The sequence below is a fragment of the Mustelus asterias genome, chromosome 21 (assembly GCF_964213995.1).
Source record: "Mustelus asterias chromosome 21, sMusAst1.hap1.1, whole genome shotgun sequence".
Lineage (NCBI taxonomy): Eukaryota > Metazoa > Chordata > Chondrichthyes > Carcharhiniformes > Triakidae > Mustelus > Mustelus asterias.
In genome coordinates, this window is record NC_135821.1 from 38172857 (window position 1) to 38186282 (window position 13426).

A 13426-nucleotide genomic window follows, 5' to 3' on the forward strand; every position below is an offset into this window, starting at 1 on the left:
CAGGGTAGCCAATGAGGTTAAACCGAGGCTTTACCTAATGCAATTTTTCAAAGCCATCTCAGCCTTTTGGCTAAGATGAAGCGTCAGATCAAGCCCGGGATGGGGTGCAATACCTCATCCTGTCAGCTTGGATAATGTTTGATCGAGCCCAAGATGGGATGCAGTCTTGTCTTGTCAGCTTGGATCTGGTTTGTCCCTGGTGGAGACATGATTGGATTTGCTTTGAATTGACTTCTTTGATTAGAAATAAAGTACCGAAAGGTATCAAGAAAAAAATTGAAGTTAAATTCACCTTGCACCTCTGCAGTCTCTTCCTGTGTAATGTTGAAGGATCCACGGATGCAAGTCACCTCGTATACTCTGCCTAAATGGCCATGTTGTGTGAGAGCCCAAGTTATGCATATCTTGTGTGGTAACTTCAAACTAGTATATTTAGCTTAGTGGAATAAATGCTGATTTGTAAAGAACTCAGTCCTGTACTCTGTATCTTAATTTTAAGTGCCGGTGTACTATGCGAGGACATTTTTATTTGCGTCCAATAAAATCTTCCAAACATTTGCATGTATATCATCTCTTGACCTTTTATATTTATTTCAATTTGCACACTTTACTATCCCCATGCAGGCTTGCATCAGACAATGCATCCATTTCAGTTCATTTATTAAAATTACTATGTTCGATTTAATTTAACAGCAGAACCTTCTTTCGCACATTGCAAATCATTAAATGCTTGCTCCATTTTCATGCATATTCGAATGAGGTTTCAAGAGTCTGCCCGATTGCTTCTTTCATCTTTTTTCCTTGTCATGTTGTATTGCTTCTGTGCTGTTGAGCCATGTTAATTGTGCAGTCTTGGCTGAGCAGCAACTTGTTAATCATTGGAATAAGCAGTCATTGCCTTAAAAAACCCCGTGCCATTCCCTAGCCATGTACAAGTCAACTAGATTGTTCCATTTTGGTGTCTTTGTGACCTGGTGTTTAGGGCACTGAGCTGATAAGCACAACCTCTGAGGCTCCAGGCTTGAATTTCATCACGGTAGGTGGTTAAATTTGACCTGGGGTGGAGAGTGGTGCATGCAGCAGCCCATGCAACTGAAAATTATACTGGTTCATGAGTTCCCTGCCCTTTTTGCAATCTTGTGGAGTCTGCGGACCATGTCTGTGTTACATATTTTAGGCTGCACTCCCTTTTCAGTTATTTGAAAAATCTTGTTTTGTTTGCACTTCAGGCCTATGCTCCTGAGCGGCATGGGGAAGGAGGAGGACCGCCTCGTGAACCTGCTCCAGGGCCTAGCCAAATGCACAGTAAACAGGTCCCGGCAGCAGGTGACTAAGGGGCCTTTGCCCTCCTTGCTTTATCCCTTTGTTTGCTTTGGTTTGTTTTCTTGAAAAAGAAGATGGTCTTCTCAGCTTAGATCTTTTGATCACTAAGACCATCCACTTTGACAATATTGTACAGTTCCGTATTCAATGGCACTGAACACATTTATACTGTTGTCCTCTGCAGGCATGATTATTCCAATACTTTTCTAGTTACCCTTTTTCCAACCTTCATAAACATAGGAGCAGCTAGAAACAGGGATCCCTACCATGGTGAGGAACCACTTAACAGGTTTATAATTGCTATATCAAGATTGCTGGAAATAAGCATAAACCCAACCCAAGTGGCTAGGGTGAAGGATAGAGGGGTTCCTTCTCATGGGACACTGGCAACAAGTTCTAGGCCAAAAGCAGTTGTATCGATGTGGAGAATCTTGATTCTGCTTCCTGCAACTGTCTCTGTTTTATTTGGAGCTGTTTCCTCTCTTCCTTTAACTTCGCTGGATAGGATCTTATTCAGATTCCTGTACTTGTTCCTCGACTTAAGGCCTGGGCCTTTTTGTCCAACTCCTTGGCTTTTGGGCCTGTGTTCTTTTGGGAAATCTGCTTTCTGCAGTGTTCTCCCCTGTGTCCAGCTGCTCCTGGCACTTGCTTCCAACTAAATTAAAACAGCCGTATTTCTCCCTGGGTGTTGTGTGGATACAGTAAGAAGTTTAACAACGCCAGGTTAAAGTTCAACAGGTTTATTTGGTAGCAAAAGCCACACAAGCTTTCAAAGCCCCAAGCCCCTTCTTCAGGTGAGTGGGAATTCTGTTCACAAACAGGGCATATAAAGCCACAAACTCAATTTACATGAATAATGGTTGGAATGCGAATACTTACAAGCTAATCAAGTCTTTAAGATACAAACAATGTGAGTGGAGAGAGCATCAAGACAGGCTAAAGAGATGTGTATTGTCTCCAGACAGGACAGCCAGTCTGGTGGTGTTAAACTTCTTACTGTGTTCACCCCAGTCCAACGCCGGCATCTCCACATGGATCCCATGCAGGCCACAGCCCTCTTCCCCCTTTGATAACATGGCTCCGCATTTCAAGTTATAAAAGCTCATTAAAACACAGGTAGACAAACAAACCCACAAGATATGCAGGCATCACTCTAAAGTGAAACCAAAACTCTGATTTCCTCTACCAGCACAAATGCAGAAATATAAATTAAACTTGAACTTAAAGCTGTAGCTTATTCCTAACATGCATATGCAGAGTGTTTTGTGAGCATGCTATGTCCAGAGCATTTTCTTGCATTCCTTTCTATTTTATGTGCAGCATATCAAAAAGAAAGGAATTGTTCTATCCTTTAAATTTTATTAAATGAATATATTTGCATAATTATAATAAAACTAGTGATCTTTACATCCTTGACTTACTGTGAGCAACACTTTTTAATGGAGCCATTATACTATGAAACAATGCATTCAGTTGTTTTGGTCAATTTGTGTTTAAGTCTGTCCTTGCAAGGCCACAAAGTCTAATTGCTATGAATATGTACATTTGGTTTAATTGCACTTTATCAGACCAGACAGTGAATGTAAGTTACGACTCCAGGTCAGGGGAAAAAGCAGCATGACATTTTGGCTTTCTCTTTTGTTTGTTTTTTGGCAGTTCAAAATGTGATGGATATGAAAACCATTTCAAAGCACCTTTCACAACCTCATTGTCCTGAAGGGTGACACAGTGGTTAGCATTACTTCCTCACCGCGCCAGGGATCCAGGTCCAATTCCCAGCTTGGGTCACTGTCTGTGTGGAGTTTACACATTCTCCCCGTGTCTGCATGGGTTTCCTCCGGGTGTTCCGGTTTCCTCCTGCAGTCCAAAGATATGTGGGTTAGGTAGATTGGCCATACTAAATAGGAGATTGCAGCCCATGACTACCTTGGGGCAGAGCCCCAGTTTTTACATGCTTCCTAAATGGTTGCTCAATGACTCTTCTGAGAGGACCCCACCCTCTGGTGTGATCACTTGCTCTGTTTTCATTAGTCCCTCAAGTCAGGTGACTCACTTCTGTACTGTCTTGAAGTCATGATGTGGAGATGCCGGCGTTGGACTGGGGTAAACACAGTAAGAAGTTTCACAACACCAGGTTAAAGTCCAACAGGTTTATTTGGTAGCAAAAGCCACAAGCTTTCGGAGCTCCAAGCCCCTTCTGGTGAGTGGGAATTCTGTTCACAAACAGGGCATATAAAGAGACAGACTCAATTTACATGAATAATGGTTGGAATGCGAATACTAGTAGAATGCGAATACTAAATACTAGTATTCGCATTCCAACCATTATTCATGTAAATTGAGTCTGTGTCTTTATATGCCCTGTTTGTGAACAGAATTCCCACTCACCTGAAGAAGGGGCTTGGAGCTCCGAAAGCTTGTGTGGCGTTTGCTACCAAATAAACCTGTTGGACTTTAACCTGTCTTGAAGTGACAGACACCACATGCATAATTGTGATAATGACCACATAATGTGTTCATTGTTACTTGAGATAAATGTTGACCAGGATGCTGGGAAGAACCTGCCCTCTTTGAAATGGTGCCATGAAATCAAGATGGTTACCTGAGAGGACAGGCGTTTTATTTAAACAATTGCACCTCTGAAAGAACAGCACTCCTTCAATACAAATGTTGAACCTTTTGCAGCAGCCAAAAGTGGAGACCAGAAGTCAATCTTGACTCCATTTTAGATTTATTCACTGAATCTGTCGCTCCTGAATCCATGATCCACGAGTGTCAACGGTGGCCCTTTTATATTCGTTGAGTACCAATAAATAACCATGTCCCTTTATCCAGTGAGTGCCCACCATCTGTACACACTTGACCTTAATTTATATAATTAAAACACCAGTGGAGTTTCTCGGGAATGGGACTTGAACCCACAACCTTTTGATCAGGTTTCAGTACTAAGTCATGGCTATCAATCCTTTTACGTAGATCCAATTATTGCAACAGAAGTTTGATTACCAAAGTTCTGGAGTATCAGCCCAAATGGTAGATCCTCCATTGTCAAAATATATTTATGGTCTTATAGACTTGTCCCTTAACCCCATCACAAAAAAGTCAAAAGAAGTCGGTGGAAACTGTTCCATGGGTTCTATATTGCACTGCTCTTCTGTGTTACTGGAGGGAGTTCTGGTATTTTCATAGTTCAGTGAGGATCTCTACAACAGAAACCTGATCCAGCCTCATTACAGGGCTAGATACTTAACGTATTTGTGTTGTAAATATTTTAGCATGACCTTGAAAAGGTTTGCTTACTCTGTGTGAAGTACCTGTGATTCCCAGTGTTCTGGCCAATATTAGTTCCTCAATCCGCATTGCCAAAATAGATCTCTCTTGTCGTAATCTCAATTTGGGATCTTGCTGAGTGCAAACAGCAATTGATACTAGATCAATAAATTTTAGATCGAGATTGATTTTATTTTTTATTATCCAAAGGGATGAGAGTTTTTAGGTCGGCTGCAGATCAGCCATAGTCTCATTGGTGGAAATTGTCTCAAAAAGCCCTGTTTCTGTTGGAATAAAAAAAACTACAGTGACATTGCACTCCAGAACATTGCTGTGATAGTGCTGCTTGTCTTTTGGATGAGGTGTTAAACTGAGACCTCTGAAAAATTATCTGGTTGTTGCTGCTGCTTGAAGTTTGCCTTATACAAATTGGCTACTAGGCTTCCTGTATTACAACATTGACTGCACCTCGTACCTAATTGTCCTGAGGTCTTGAAAGGTTCTTTATAAATGTTGGTCTTTCTTTCTGGCTGTGTCCAGTTGGATACAGGAATGCAGTGAGAGGCTTATTGGAGGCATCAATTTTCCTTTGTTGTGTGGGTGTATGGCTCAAAATAATCCCTGGCATATATTGCACAGCAAAACAAACGGGCTGCGCGACATCATCTATTCCTTTAATGTGCATGTAAATGCAGCCGAGCAGTAATCTTAGAGACTGCGCGGTGCAGCAAAGTGGCCACCCTCAACAAAATGTGTGAACTAAAGAAAAAAATCAGATGGAACATTGGTAGGCTCAGATTGCATTCAGACTGAGTGGATAGCCTCTTCACTATCTGATTAGATAAAACCAGCTCCCCTATCCTCATGGTAGGATCTTTCGCCTGCATTTTCTGATGTATGTTTCAGTTTATTTATTAGTGCCTCCTTATAACTCAATCCATCGAGTCCCGGTAGCATCCTATACCCGGTAGTATACACTGGGGCCTCACTATAAAGTGGTCCACTGTAACGCAGAACTTGGAATAAGGCAAGTCTGTCTTTTCAGTTTATCCTAGCAGTCACCATTGCCACATTTATATATTTTATTTATTTTAGTCTATGTAAATGTTTTGAAATATGTTTTAAGGGTCTCCTCGTTCGAGAGACAGAAGTAAACCCTAAGTGCCATTTTGCAGGTTACTGAAACATTTGTGCTTGGGAGTTATCATGACTTCGGTTTTAAAAATAACTTGGAAACAAAACTACAGTTTGTGAAAATTACTTCCTTTTTGATTTTTGCTAGATGTGCTTTCCCTCCATCATAAGGTCAGAAGTGGGGATGTTTGCTCATGACTGCACTGACAGTCCATGTCCAAATGCAGGAAGACCTGGACAATATCCATGCTTGGGCTAACAAATGGCAAGTAACATTCATGCCACACAAGTGTCAGGCAATGGCAATCCAAAGAGAGGATCTAACCAGCATTCCTTGACGTTCAGTGGCATTACTATCGCTGAATCCCGTACTATCAACATCCTGAGGGTTACCATTAACCAGAAACCAAATTGGATATGCCATATACATACTGTGACTGCCAGAGCAGGTCAAAAGTTAGGAATCCTGGGGCAAGTAACTCCTCTCTTAACTCCCCAAAACCCGTCAATCATGTACAAGGCACAAGTCAGGAGTGTAATGGAAAATCTCCACATACTTTGAGTCCAGCTCCAACAACACTCAAAGCTCGACACCATCCAGGACAAAGCAGCCAACTTGATTGCCAGCCCTTCCAAAAGCATTCAATCCCTCCATCACCGTTGTAGGTGGCACACAGCTGCCAGTGGCCAAGATGCACTGCGGGAGCTCACCAAGGTTCCTTGGGCAGTACCTTCCAAACCCAGGATCATTACCACCGAGAAGGACAAGCAACAGATACCTGGGTACACCACCACCTGGAGGTTCCCTATCTAAATCACTTGCCATCCTGACTTGGAAATATATCACTATTCCTTCACTGTCGCTGGGTCAAAATCCTGGATTTCCTTCCCTAACAGCACTGTAGGTCAACCTACTGCAGTGGCTCAAGAAAGCAGCTCACCACCATCTTCTAGCCAGCGACGCCCACATTCCATAAATTAATGAAAATATGTGTTTGCAAGGGTGAAAAACAGCACGGTGATGGGCAACCTGTTCAAAAATCTACAGAACTACTTGTTTTTTTTTTGGGGGGGTGGGTTGGGGGGGAATATACGACCTTGACCGAGAAACAAACATTTACAAATCGGAATCGAGAGTTTACGGTTTTGCTGCTTTCCCGCACGGGCTAAAATAATTGCCCATGTCTTCAAAATCTAGCATAAGATAAACACAACTAGTAACGAGATAAGGCCCCTATGATGGACTGTAACAGAAGGGGCCCCATTACGTACTTAAATGAGTATTGGAAGTGTTCCTTTTTGTGTCAGCGATCTCATCCTGAAACTGGCTAAAAGGCAAGCATTGTGCAGTGGAGCCTCATTTCTAACTGAAATAACAGTCATCATGACATGATGATTTATGGCTTTTAGCAGCAGTCTCTCTGGACTGATTCCACTTCAGTGAGCTTGGCCGTTAGTGCAGTATCAGACATTATTCCTCAGTTTAACCACCTTGTAATCACTTTGACCTAGGGTTCCTCCATATTCAGCGCTGTAAGCAATTATTTATTGGCACTTTACAATGTGGATGTTTTAGAACCAGTTTATATTTGTGATGAGAGCAAAACAAAATTGGAAAAGCTCAGCAGGTCATGCAGCAGCTGTGAAGAGAAACTGAGTTAACGTTTCAGGTCGATGACCTTTCATCAGAATTTATCGTTGTGCCTGTCTTGACTTAAGGCTTGCAGGCTGTACTTGTAAGTCAGTGACCACTTTTAAATATAAACTTGTATCTATCCTTGATTTTGTATAAATCTGGAGCTGAATGTATTTTGTTGAGTGCCTTCCTCTGGTTAGTTGTACACTTAGCCATGTTCTGTGTTTCCCATTGCTTGGCAAGTTCCTTTATTATTTGCCTCTGGAACTCATTTGTACTGACTAGGTGACCTATGTAACACAAGAGGAAGGAAGAATGGACAGTGATAATTCCAGAGGTGTCAAATAAAGTGGTTTCTTTTAGATTGAGATTGGTTTTCCAAGCCCAGATAATATAGAACATTACAGTGCAGTACAGGCCCTTCGGCCCTCGATGTTGCGCCGACCAGTGGAACCAATCTAAAGCCCCTCTAATCTACACTATTCCAATATCATTCATATGTTTATCCAATAACCATTTGAATGCTCTTAATGTTGACGAGTCCACTACTGCTGCAGGCAGGGCATTCCACGCCCTTACTACTCTCTGAGTAAAGAACCCATCTCTAACATCTGTCCTATATCTCTCACCCCCCAATTTAAAGCTATGTCCCCTCGTGTTAGCCAACACCATCCGAGGAAAAAGGCTCTCACTATCCACCCTATCTAATCCTCTGATCATCTTGTAAGCCTCTATCAAGTCACCTCTTAACCTTCTTCTCTCTAACGAAAACAACCTCAAGCCCCTCAGCCTTTCCTCATACGATTTTCCCACCATACCAGGCAACATCCTGGTAAATCTCCTCTGCACCCTTTCCAACACTTCCACATCTTTCCTATAATACGGCGACCAGAACTGTACGCAATACTCCAAATGCGGCCGCACCAGAGTTTTGTACAGTTGCAGCATGACCTCCTGGCTCCGAAACTCAATCCCTCTACCAATAAAAGCTAACACACCGTACACCTTCTTAACAACCCTATCAACCTGGGTGCCAACTTTCAGGGATCTATGCACATGGACACCCAGATCCCTCTGTTCATCCACACTACCAAGTATCTTACCATTAGCCCAGTACTCTGTATTCCTGTTACTCCTTCCAAAGTGAATCACCTCACACTTTTCCGCATTAAACTCCATTTGCCACCTCTCAGCCCAGCTCTGCAGCTTATCTATGTCCCTCTGTAACCTGCCACTTCCCTCCGCACTGTCTACAACTCCACCGACTTTAGTGTCATCCGCAGATTTACTAATCCATCCTTCCACGCCCTCATCCAGGTCATTAATAAAAATGACAAACAGCAGTGGCCCCAAAACAGATCCTTGCGGTACACCACTAGTAACTGAACTCCAGGATGAATATTTCCCATCAACCACCACCCTTTGTTTTCTTAGAGCTAGCCAATTCCTGATCCAAACCACTAAATCACCCTCAATCCCATGTGTCCGTATTTTCTGCAAAAACTTACCATGGGGAACCTTATCAACGTTTTGCTGAAATCCATATACACCACATCAACCGCTTTACCCTCATCCACCTCTTTGGTCACCTTCTCAAAGAACTCAATAAGGTTTGTGAGGCATGACCTACCCTTCACAAAACCGTGCTGACTATCCCTTATCAAATTATTGATTGATATTTATTTCAATTCATTATTTATTGGCTTTGTAGGAAGGCTGGGAAGTGATCTATATCACTTGCCTCATTGGTGGATAAATCCTAATCGAAGCACAGGCGCCTTAAGAAATGTCTAATTTAGTTGTAACATGGATTTCTTCTAATAAATGCCTATGCTTCAATACCACTCAACTAAACCCAGAGATGAAAATCTTGGACATTCTTGTTTCATGTAGCCTCAATTTTTATACGATAAGAAGTCTCACAACACCAGGTTAAAGTCCAACAGGTTTATTTGAAATCTCGAGCTTTAGGAGCACTACTCCTTCCTCAGGTGAGTGACTCACCTGATGAAGGAGCAGTGCTCCGAAAGCTCATGCCCACCCCAGTCCAATGCCAGCATCTCCACATCAATTTTTATATTTTAAGTCTTTTTTTGCCAAGTGCTTAATTAATAACTAATTGGGACTTTTAGGAATACGATTAATTTCCAGCCTTTTACTGTCACAGTTGTGGTAAATGGGCAGAATGAAGATGCATTTGAGTTTCAGTTGGATTTATCTCCAACCCTAAATTTCACCCAGGGTTTTTTATTCATTCATAGGATCTGGGCATCACTGCTAGGCCAACATTTATTGCCCCATCCTTAATTGTCCTTGAAGGTGGTGGTGAGTTGCCTTCTTGAACCATTGCAGTCCATATTTCCTGTTTAGGGAGAGAGTTCCAGGAGTTGAACCCAGTGGCAGAAAAGGGACAGTGTTATAGCTCCAAACAGGATGGCGTGTGACTTGGAGGTGAACATTTAAGTTGTAGTGTTCCCATGTACCTTTCTTCTAATTGGTAAAGATCACAGGTTGGAAGATGTTGTCGAAGGAGCCTCCAAGTTTCTGCAGTGTATCTTGTATATGGTGTACACTGCTGCCACTGTGTGTCATTTTAGACATGGAAGGGGTCAATTACTGTTGTACCAGTGACACTGAGCTCTTATTTTGCTCTGCTTTCCCACTTCTCTCCAACATGGAAGCAGCTGTGGGCAAGTGATGGCCTGATCAAAATGAATGGTGGAGCAAACTCAAAGGACCAAATGGCCTACTCCTGCTTCTGATTTCTATGTTTCTGATGCACCAACAACCTGGACTACCTGTCCTGATCTTTAGTAATGACCTTGCCCCTAACTTTGGCATGGGGTTGCATTCTTCTGTGTAAGTGGTCAGGAGTTTTGCTCTACTGCAGTTCTGTTGGCTGAGTAGGTTACCTTCCTGTTTTGGGCCCCTTGCATTGAATTTTAAAAGTCCTACCTGCATTGAACACGCACTGCATTCCTGCAGTATGCCTCACCAAATCTGCAAAGTGATAAATTGTGTTGGGCTAGTTTGCCATGAGGTCTGTGTGATCAGTTGGTTCTTTTGTACAAAATTTGACATGCTGAAGATGCTTGTGTTAGTCACAATGTGCTGAGAATCTTGCATACTACTGAAGACAGTAGAAACCAAATCCATGTATATCTTTCATTAGAGCAGCATATGATCAGTGCAACTAGTTCATTATTCATGTAAATTCCACACAATATGTCACTAAAGCTGGGCAGTGCTGTCATTATTGGCAAATGTTAAATCAGAACATTCATTAAGAATTATTTTTTAAAAATAGTATCCTGTATACTGTCCTCCGAATGTCACCATGGCATTGCCTGCAAATATTCAGCAGAACTGCAGTGAAATCACTCACTTCCTTAAACCACATGCTCCTATGGGAATAATGCCAACTGGAGCTTATTTTCAATTAAATAATAGATTACTGGAAGTGAATTGTAAAGCTTTAATCCAACGAGTGTTTCAGATGGTGTCTCGGAGCATAAGTAGTTCTGAAGGACTCTTGTCCTTACGACCATATTAATTTTGTACTGTTGGCAATCAGCTTCCTTTCTGTTAGGCAAAATTCATTATTTAATGCAATCATAGTGCAGCATTACTCTGGTAAATGGCTCGAGTGCAACATTACTAGGAATAATTAACAGTTGATTGCAGGAAGATTCTGTTTAGCATATCACTATGTGATAACATATTACTCTCGTAACTTTTTGCTTCTCAAGTAACCTGTACATTTGTTGCATTACATTGCTGATTTCCTCAAGCTTTGTTCCCTCACATCTCGGAAGTATGAAGCTTAGATTTTCCTTTGGCCTTTTCTTTATTTTTATTTTCTGAGCATTGTTTCTGTAAGCAGCTCCTCGTTCTGTGCACCAATGTGACTTCATAGGCATCGTATCATGTCACCTTGCCAAGGGGGTCAAACAGAGCCACCTGTGGCCAGAACTGTGTGCTTCATTCTCCTAGTTTGCAGATAATACAAGGAAAGAACTTGAATTCCTATCATCTTGACATTTTCTTAAGACTGAGCTGCTTAAATTGCTCCACATCCAGTGAATTATTTGTGCAAAGTCACTGCATTGGCAGAAATTGTGGTCCATTTTCTCACAACCAACCAATCTGATAACCAGTACACTGGTTTTGACGGTGTTTGCTGAGAGATGCACGATAGTTTAGATGAAGAACTGGATACCGTGCCAGTGCAGACAAATTAGCCATCGCTTTGGTGACCCATCCAAAAGGTAACCCGTCAGACAGTGCAAAACTTTATTAATATTGCGCGAAAGGGTTGTCTTAAAAGATGTTCTAAAATTCTAGAGTGGAATTGGGAGGAAAATAGAAATGAGTAGAAAGTGAACTATTACTAATTATGGGGATCTCAGGGTCTGCATCGGGTTTAAATTCGGCCCAAATTGTGCCAATGATAGAAGTTCTGAACTGCAATAAGATTGGTCTTGATTAATTCTGCACTAATATATTTTTGACATTAAACATAGCCAGAAAAAAGATGGAATGATGTATTGGTGCAGGAAGTAGCTGTTTAGACTGGTGTTTGAATCAACTACTGAGGTTGGTATGGCCAAAAAGAGGTGAACTTGACTGAGTATCTGAGTACTAACTCCCCTTTGAGCACAAATATTACATAAAAGGCTCCAGTATAATTTGTGGATGGACATCACTAACTTTTATGAACAGAACATTGATTCAGCATGGGGCAATCTACTAATTTACTGCAAGGTGGGAGGAAAAGATGTTTAGTAAATTGCATTGGTTAGTCACTTTGTTGGTTTCTGAATTAACTGCAGTTTCTGATCTTTTGTAAGATGATAGCTGATTCTTAGCAGTAAATGATTGAGAAACCTGGGGCTGAATTTTCCTGACCCTGAGCTGCTGGACTGGGAAAATAGTGTGGAACTGAGCAGAACGGTTCCCCAATTCTGCTGCCAGGGAGTTTCTGCAAAGCGAATCAGCCGAGTGCTGCACAGAGGCGGGTGCCCATTTACATCTTCATGGCACCAACTGGATGATTTTTGTGGTGCTGTCAACTTTTTGCTGATATCCATGCCACGTGTGGAGCTGCCAGCTTGATTGAGGCAGCCTCGCTGTTGTGGGCATGAGTAGTGATGGTGGTGGGGTCAGAACTGGAGGCTCCAAACCCTAATGTTGAGGACGAGGCAGGAAAAGCTGCACCTGTGGCCCACACGATTTAGCCGGAGAGATTTCCCTTCTGCTCGGAGATGCCAGTCATCTTGGCCCCTCTGAACATTTGACTGACCTGAACACGCTGAGGGTGCCTCCATGTGCCAGTGCCCTTATGATTCCTGACCTCCTTCAGCAGTGCTCACCCCTTTGGAGCTGCTGGCACTCTAATAGGGCTATCAGGAGTCTACCTGCTATCCTTAATTGGACAATGAGCTTGGAGGCAGCCAGTGAGGAGGCTACTTCCAGGAAGATTACTGAGCTGGTCCAAGCAATTCCAGGCGCAGGATCTCTGTTTAGTCCCAATCTCAAGCTCCCGAAGCCTGAGGTGAATGGAGCCCTTGATTCCAAACACCTTTTAAAATTTTTACTATAATTTGAATTTACTTTTTTTTTTGTTGAACTGCTCATTGAATTATAGCATAGTAACTCACTGCCTTGTTTTCAAGTTTTAATTTATTCTATAGTAACATGGGCTCGCTGGCTAGGTCAACATTTGTTGCCCATTCCTAATTGCCTTGAGTGGTTTGCTAGTTCATTTCTATGTGACTCCAGACCTACTCTGCTGTAGATCTGGGTTCACACAAACTAGAAGCAGGAGTGCGCCATTCAGCCATTTGAGCCTGCTCCGCCATTCATCATCAAATTCAATATCCTCATCCCCCTTCCTCCCATATCCCTTGATCCCGTTAGCTCCTGGTGCTATATCTAATTTCTTCTTTAAATCGGACAAAGTTTTGGTCTCAACTACATTCGCTGGTAGTGAATTCCATGTATTCACCACCCTCTGGATGAAGAAATTTCTCCTCACCTCCATTCTAAAAGGTTTATCCCTTA

The 13426-nt window shown here is 42.2% G+C and overlaps 1 protein-coding gene across 1 annotated transcript in view; it reads left to right on the forward strand.

Annotated features, from left to right (window-relative positions):
- mtf1 (metal-regulatory transcription factor 1) overlaps positions 1 to 13426 on the forward strand; it is a 94460-nt gene that overhangs the window by 14962 nt on the left and 66072 nt on the right. The window lies entirely within an intron of this gene.